The sequence below is a fragment of the Pezoporus flaviventris genome, unplaced genomic scaffold, assembly GCF_033815535.1.
Source record: "Pezoporus flaviventris isolate CSIRO_AGI_PZ_B2104156 unplaced genomic scaffold, CSIRO_AGI_Pfla_v1 ptg000023l, whole genome shotgun sequence".
Classification (NCBI taxonomy): Eukaryota; Metazoa; Chordata; class Aves; order Psittaciformes; family Psittacidae; genus Pezoporus; species Pezoporus flaviventris.
Genome location: NW_026892571.1, coordinates 18,555,055 through 18,563,864, shown reverse-complemented (window position 1 = coordinate 18,563,864; position 8,810 = coordinate 18,555,055).

Here is an 8,810-nt window from a genome sequence, read left to right as displayed (position 1 = left end):
TGTGTTGGGTATAGCAGATGTCATCAGTTTATTGTATTGGTAATAAAGGAGTGTGGCTCAGCAACAGACCTTCATGTGCCCTGAATTTTGCATGTGAACTTAATGGCTGTTGCTTTGTGTAGTCATTTAGATGCAGCAGGTAAGTACATGCATTCACTGAAGTTTTAATGCACACAACTGAACAGAGTTGGGATTGCCCAGGCAGAGATTTGCTGAGCTCCAGTTGTTGCTGATGCTGAAATGAGAGGAGCATCTAGTCCTGTAAGTAAATTGTGTGAGCAGTTGTAGCAGGTAGCTATAGAAATAGCAGGATTGTCTCCTGAAAGCTTTAACGAGCTAGCACAGCTCAGCTCAATGATTGCTCTCTAATTGCTCAGTGCTCCTTTGCTTGCCATGAATGTTGTGGTTTCTGGCTGGCTCCTCAGCATATTTCATTGTTGACCTCTGGTTTTCTTAGTAAAATCTCTCAGCACACATAAACTGAAGAAAAAAGGGGTTTATAAAACAAGCATTCAACATCTGACAGCCTCGCAGATGTGAAGAGCTGCCCATGAGCCAAAGCCACAATCTCAGCTTGGAACGCTTCGGATTTCAGGGGAGGAGGAGGAATCTGCTTGGTTTCTGTCAACGTGGTATGTTGACAGATGAAGTTCACATCAGGACTCTGGCCAAAAATCTGCACATCCCACTTCTGAAACGGGGCACTTGCCTGGGGAACTCCATTGTGTTAACTGCTCTATCATCCTGAACTCTGAAATACGACTTGACTTGCTTGTTTTCTCCAGGAAAATCCCTATTTTCTGAGTTGTTTCCCACCTTGCTCCAGTCCATCCCTGAAGTAGGGTGTGATGAGTGTGGGTACAAATGCCAAGCTCTTTGTGCTCTGTGCACAATTGCTGCTAATCTGCTCTGAGGAATAATAGTGGTTTGAGAGAAAAGAGCATGTGTGACTCGAGGGGATTCAGCAACCTCCCAGGCTTGTTTGTGGGGTCTGGCAGATCATGTTCCCTGTTCTGTCTCCTGCCATTCTAGAAGATGAACAGAGTAAGGCAATTAGCCTAATATTAAGACTATGGAAGTTTTTAGACCTAAACCAGAGGATTCATATCCTGGAACACATAAGCTTTCCTTTTAGGCATAGGGAGTTTCTTTCTGCCAGTGCATCACTGGTATGGTAAGTACTCGGGTCTTGTTTAGGCTGCAGTGGTTTTTCTCTTTGCATACTGCTGCCTCTGCTCTATTTCACAGGGTTGATGTACTTGGTACAGGTACTCATACACACTACAGAGCCTTACTGTGGACAAGTGCTGCCAGACACAAGTGCTGTGGGACCTTTCGGAGGGGTCTTCAGGTCACATCTCGCTGATGAGGTCTTTAAGGCGCTGCTCTGCGTAACAGGTACTGATGAAAGCAAGCACCACGTGAGCTCTCATGGAAAGATGCTCTCTTATGGCTTATGCAGTCATTTGGAGAGCAACCACCCCCAGTCTGTGCCAGTAATCCACATCCAGTTAGGGCATGCGGTTTCCCCACCCCTGGCCTGAGTGCTGCTGGGTGGACAGGTGCTGCGTCACTGAGCAGTAACACAGCCCTCCAGCTGGGTTAGGAAACCACCTGAAGAGTTGGTGTTGCTTATCTGTGATTTTTGTCTGCATTAGAAGTTGCTTCTCTTTCCTGTGAGTGTGGGAAAACCTTGTGAAGATCATCTATCTAATCATCTTTGAGGGGAAAACCGGCATCCAGGCCAAAACGTGCTGAGTGGAGAAAGGGTTTGGCTGTGACGGACAAGGGAAGGTGTGCATGTTCTGCTGGGGTGGGAACTGAGTTTGTATCATACAAGAGTTGTGTACCTCAGCTGAGCTGTAAAATCCCAAATGTGGGAAACGGAAGGGTTGTCTTTTCAATCATACCAAGCTTTATTTGAGGTGAGGATGGTGTGTGAGTAAAAGGCATCCTCGCAGAGCACATCCTCCAAGACTCTTCCTTCTACTCTTCCTGTGCTGGGGATGCGGTGCAGCACAGCATCTGCTCCCTTGGTCTGAGTAAGAGTAATCTCTGTCAGGGGCTCTGAAAAGAGCCAGAATCCAGCACCTGTGAGCTGTAAGTGATGGGAATTTGGAGACTGACTTCACATGTTTAGTCCTGAATCCGTCTCATCCTGCAGGGAAAAGGCTGCCCGGACTGCGTGGGGAGGAGGTGTTTGCTTAACCGGAGGTCAGCGCTTGGTCTCTGTGGTGATTTGGAGAATCACTTCCCAAGTGCTCATGTGGCTCCTGCCCCTGTGCTGCCATTGAGATGGTTGTCCCTGTCCCTTGAGGTGGAGGTGAACTAGAAGAGGAGGATGCTTCCAGTTAAGCACTTCCAGAAAGGTGCGGCCCCGGGAGCCCTTGTGTTTGATCCAATTCCAGCTTCTCTGACTCCTGTGTTGGCTTCCCTTCTCCCTCTAATCTACAGCATCACCTTAATGCTGGAGAGGCTTTTGTGTGGCTCTGCCTGCCTAACACTGCTGCAGCACGGGCTGAAGGTGGAATCTTGTCTTCCATGTACCTTGCAGTGATGCGCGGTGGCAGGTCAGATCTTTATGGGATCTCTTGGGACACCCTTCCCAGAAGGGAAGCGTGGTTTTTCGGGGGTCTTTGAGTGACAGCCTGAAGGTCACCTGTTATTAGTAACACTAAGCTATGGTTAGCTAATGTGTACCTTGCACCTCAGTGATGAGTGTGGATAGCTGGCTGGTGGCTCCTGCATCCCATAGCAGGTTTTCAGTGACTGTAAGACAGTGGGATCTCTCCCAGCTCTTACTGCAGCATCACGTTTTCATTTGGTTTTGCATTGATTTCCTCTGTTTAATCTTCTAGAGTGACGGCAAGCAAACGGAGCACTCATGACTCAGTGAGGATATGAAGCTGTAAGCCCTAATGCTACCACCTGTGGCCCTAACCAGTGTTAACTTGGTTACTCTCAGGTCTCACTTTGCCCCCGTGAGCACACTGCAGGAGGTGCCACGTGCGGGTACCTGCGGAGGACGGGCGCTGGCTGCAGTTGTCCTCCTTCGCCGTGCTATGGTCTCATTGCTTCCAGCGTGGTTTCCCCAGCTCCTATGGGGAACACGTGCTCTCTGGAGGAGATGGTGACAGTTGGATCCCAGCTTCTCTGCAGCTCAGCCCATCAACTGGCTGCTCCATCTCCGGGCTGGGAGGGAGCTGTTTGCAATTAGCAGACAAAGCAGCTGAGGTCATCGAGCTCTTACTTGTGCAGTTACACCCGGGCCAAACCTAAGGATGGAAACCTCTCACCGAGCCCATCATCCCAGCTGAGGCTCTGCGCACTGACCAGCCTCCCCCGTGGGCTCTGCTTCCAAAAGCCTCCACATCTCTTCTGCAGCTGGACCTTGCTAATGCCCTGTGGTGGAGAGCACCCTGGGTCGGCCATGGGGTGGGGAACCAGAGTTTGGGTGCTCCTGGATCACAGCAGCCCCTTGATGAGAGCCCTGGGTGAGCAGTGAAGGAGGACTGGTGAGTCCAGGAGGGCTGGAGCTGGTCTCGTACAAGACTGAAGCATCTGAGTTGTTACATGTTCCCATCTTTGGATATTCCTTCCCAGAAGGCTTGTGATTGCATTGCCCATGATAGAAACCCAGCCTGACCATGGTGCTCTTCATCAGAAATTTGCACAGGCTGCTGTGGTTTTTCATCTGTGTGTTTTGAGTAAATGATAACTTGAATTCTCTAGGTCACTAACATGGGTTTACTCACAGGAAAGAGGAAATGGCAAACTGCAGTTGACTGTGAAGTGGCTCACATGAAACACGTATACAACTCTGGGTGCATTTATCATTTATATTGGGAAGCAGCTCTTCTCTGTGAGGGTGCTGAGGCGCTGGCACAGGGTGCCCAGAGAAGCTGTGGCTGCCCCATCCCTGGCAGTGCTCAAGGCCAGGTTGGACACAGGGGCTTGGAGCAAGCTGCTCTATGGAAGGTGTCCCTTCCTGTGGCAGGGGTTGGGGCTGGAGGAGCTTTAAGGTCCCTTCCAGTACAAATCAGTCTGAGTTTATGAAGAAATCCCTTTGCTCAAAGTAAGGATTTACCCAAGGGTGCTGGTGGTGTAAGGAAAGCTTCCTGAGCTGTTCACAGTTAAGCAGCAGCCCCTGTTTGCTGACCACTCGACCCATCTGTTTTCACCAGGAATTTGCTATTTGGGTTTAATTCTCTAGGAAAAAGTAATCTGTTAATTGGTTGGGAAGCTTCATTTCCTCAGGGCCGGCCCTGAACTCCAGTGTTCACTTTAACGCTTCCCCTTGTCCTTGCTTGCGGGATGTCCCTGCTCGGGGCCCTCCAGTGCTCAGGGTGCCACGTATGCACGAGCACTGCTTGCTCCCCCGAGGCTCCCGATGTGGCTGATCACATCCAGCTGGGCGAGTCCTGGCCACAGCATCGCCTGCGGCTCGATAGTGTGAGAGCCTTTGGTGCTGGGGAGGGAGGGATGAACGGAACAGCTCAGCTGGAAGGGACCTGCAGCCGTCCTCCTGTCCAGCTCCCCGACCGCTGCAGGGCTGAAGCGTTTCCTAGAAACCAGCTTGTCTTTATTGAAAGTGCTTTTGTTTGAAAACAGAACCTCTGAGATCTGCCAAGTGCTGTTAAAAACCATTTCCTTCTGAAGAGAATCCTGGGTTCGCACCTATGACTGATGCTCTTCCTGTAACTGCCTTTGAGGGGAGCCAGGGCAGCACTCGGGAGTGGGAGCAGTGGTCAGGGTCCCCTGGTGCTCTGAGCCATGGCCAGGTGAAAGGGACACAGCAGCAGTTGGGACTTGCACAACAGAAAACTGTATTTTTCCATAGGGCAAGCCCAAGCAGCAAATAACTTTCCTGTGCCTACACAGTAAGTTGATGCAATATCCTTTTGGAAAGGGGCCAGGGAAGAAGCGGCCTTGTCTCCTTGGTATGATACCTGTAGTAAACCTACAACCACCCCTTCCCTGGGCATCCTGTGCCAGTGCCGCACCACCCTCACAGGGAAGAATTTCTTCCTCCCGTCTAATCAAAATCCCTCCTCTGTAATTGATCAACTATAACTTAAACAGCCTCGCAAATCAATGCTCCTGGCTGTAGTGCTAATAGTAGCTAGCATTGCTTTTTAATGCATTTTATCTTAAAGAGCTGCTATTGGAAAGCTGCAGAAGCAGGAGCATGGCTGAGCAAGGATGTGTTGTGCAGAACCGAGAAGCTCGGTGAGTAACAACTGGATAAAGGACGTTTCTGATGATTGATTTCAATCCTGGTGAGATCGCACAACTAAAGCTCACGTGAGCCTCTGGAAATGGCACTGTGCTCCCTGCAGGATCGCCAGCGTGCAGGGCAGGCCTGGTGCTGCAAAACTGACCCAGCCTGACGTGGATGATGACGGGAGGGAGGTTCAGTGCTGCGTGGTTTGGGATGAAGAAGGCAGGACCCATCCCTGGGATGCAGCTCCTCAGCCAGAGTTACCCATCCCCGAGCATTCATCTCAAACTGAAGTAAGTTCATTTTAACTACACCTGATGATGCTTTTCTGTGAGCACAGACTGGGCAGCACAGGAAGCTGAGGCACAGCAGTGACCCTACCAGCGTGCTCAGCTCCTGCTGCTCCTCAACCACAGTCCTATCTCATGCTGCCATCTCCGGGAGGTCTCTGGGTGCATCACACCTCTTTATTTATCCTCTAGCTGTTAAGCCTTCCTCTGTAGCTTCTCAAAAGCTAAAACACACTTCAAACCTCTCCCATTGTAGGCTGTTTTGCAGGAAAGGGCCACAAGTTACTCTGTTCTGCGAGGCATCTTATCAACAAAAACAAAGCAGGAAGGTAAGCTTATTTCCATGGTGTAATATGGAGATTTGTTAGATGCATCCAGCAGCCTTCTGGCCGCTGGGAAAACAATTTGCACCTCTGGCTCTTGCTGTTGAAATTAGCCTCGGTTTGTTAGAAACGTGCAGGTTTTGAGTGCAATGGTTAAGGTGATCAGTGAGATGGGGCTTGTGCTGCGAGAGGGGGATTGCTGGCAGCCCAGGTCACAGATAACAGGGGTGATGCTTTCAGAGATAGCTGAGGGGGAGGGAGGAGATGGGACTTTCCCATTATTTCTGGTGTATTTGTTTGCTCAGAGGCAGTGGGTTCAAAGTGCACCCAAAGAGCTCCCCTCAGTTCTGTCCTGCACTGGAAGCTCCGACCCTGTCAGGGGGATGGAGTAGGAACATTCTATTGCAAGTTTAAAATTAGAAGACCTTGCATGTGAAGTGTACCCCAGATAAAATGCGCTCTAAGACATGAGCCCAGTGCTTATGGAAGTTGTTAGAATGGAGATTGTGCTCCTGCCAAGAATATTAGATCCAGATTTCTTCTTATTCGCGGTGTCGTTGAGAATACTCGGAGCACTGTGCTTAAAAAGCTGGATGAAGATTCAAATAACTTTGGGAATTGGATAGAGAGAGTTGGGGTTGGTTCAGGATTGTTTGTGACCAGAGTTGGGTTGGATTTCTGTAAATCTGAGGTCTTGGGGAAATATATTCTTCCTAAAATCAATGGTAACTGCAGTTCTAGTCTATGGATTACTGATGGGCTGTTAGTTCAAATGAATGATTTAATACCATTCCTTCCACTGACTTCTTTTCATATGGCATTTTAAACTGATTTTTCCTCCATCCCACTGCTGGTGCTACTGTTATTAGACAAGGGTTTCTTTTAATAAGATTTCAGAAAGAAATAGTATTTCTCACTACCTAAATAATTTGGGATCATGGAAGGGAAGAAGACCGGGCAAGCAAACACTGGTTATCATCATGAGCTGGAGCTCCTCAGGTTGTGCCAGCACTGGCAGAGGTGGCTTGGTCCTACTTGGTGCTGTGAAAGGAAATGTACAGGAAACACCTATGGAGATGGTGCAAGGTCAAAGTAAATGCATTCCTGAAGTTGCTGAGGAAAACGCTATTACCTGCCTAATGCGAATGGTTAAGATTTAATTCTGAGTTGGTTTCCTGGATGCGAGGGCTGTGAGGAGATGTGTTGTAAAGTAAACATCTACAGGGGGTGATGACCTGGAGTGGGTATGGTAGGAGGGAGAGTAGGTAGCTGGGATTTTTTTCCCCTTTTTATGACCTAAAAAACCCCAAATGTGAATCATGCTGGGGGTGCTGCAGGACTTTCTGATCAAGTCAATGGGATACCGCAGTTTCCGAGGCAAGCCCAGGATTTTAGAAGTTAAGTTGAATTGCATTAAAGTTAATACCCTGAGGGAGCTGCTCAGCAGCAAAACCCAAATGTATCTCAGCAAACCTGATCACGGGAGGTAATGGAAAGAGGTTCTTTGCTAAGGACTCCTTAACGTCATGGATTTGTGCAGACCAAATCATCTTTCTGATGATACCGCTGCTCTTCTGTCAATGATCCCTGTTCCACACTGACTGCTGGTGTGGTTCCTGGTTTTGTGAGGTGCTCCAAATATGGATCAGCCCTTAAGGTGTGTGGTTGTGTATGAGAACAGGCCAGCTCCTGGAAACTTAGTGGCTGGACCTGTTCTTCCTCATAGGGCTGGACGGGAGCAATTCTGTTCATCTCCAGGGTTTGTGAAGCTAAACTAAGTGCTCTTCAATTGCTTCCTGGGTTTAAACTGGAATGGTGGGGCTGGGTGGGTGAGGGACCTCCATCCGCTCAAGTGAAACCCTGGGACTAAGGTAAAATCACGAACAAGTAACATTGAACAGCATCTTCAAGGATGAAACTATTGGAAGATGGCCAGTTGAGAAGTGGTTTGTGCTAAGCCTGGTGCTTTTTAAAGTCTGGAAAGTGAAGTGGAGCTGAGCATATGAGAAAATTCAGGTATTACTCAGCAGCTGCTCCAAGGGGAAGGATAGTGGTTGGTTGCATTTACTGTACGTGCTGTGAAGAAGTCAAGTACAGTAGTTCAGCAGGTTTGTTTCTTCATGTAGGTACCATCCTTTCACATGCAACCACAGAAACTCTTCCTTTACCCAGTGGTTGGAAGATGGCACTTCAGAACCCTGCTGCAGTTTGAATCGTGTTGGTACTTCAAATGTTTTCACAGGCTTTGAGCTTTGTCAAGTTATTTCATTTCAGTTTTCAAAGATCACTCTGATGTGGGTGTTTCCATCTTGCACAGGATGCAGAAAGATGCAGGCAGCTAAACAGAGACCCGTACCACCCATCTCCATCCTTTCTGTGGTTGTTAGTGACTTTGACACAAATCCTTGTCCAAAATCCATGGACGTTAGGCTGACTGTGAGTAGGAGAGTGGTGAAGTGCGTGCAGCAGCAGCAAAGGTCTAAGCACCAAGACAAGATTTATCTTGCAAACAGGTACCTGTGTTATTTCTGAGCTAGGTGACCAGCTGGTGACTGTCATGTGTCATCACAGTAGTTTCAAACTCCTGTCTCAGCATTTTGCTTGGTTTAGAACTACAGATTTTTGATAACAGCTATGTTCATTATGGTACGTGCCAGTAGAAGTTAAAAGCAAGGGGGTTAGTGATGGGGGTTAAAGCAGATGGTGTGAATGGTGGGTGTTGGGTCTCTTCCCTCCCTGTAGCTGTGCTGAGTCCCATAAATCCCCTCTGAACATCCCAACCTTCAAGCACCCACCTGTGGGAACCTTTCCTGGCCCCATCCCAAAAGTGTCTGAATGGTCTCACAGCCCATGGGTCAGGGTTGGGTTTTCTGTCCTATGGGCAAGAAACCCACAAACTCCAATCCTTGCTCCGTGTCTCTGGTGACACAATGACATTTCATGTGCGATAAGGACATGATATAAATGACAGTACGT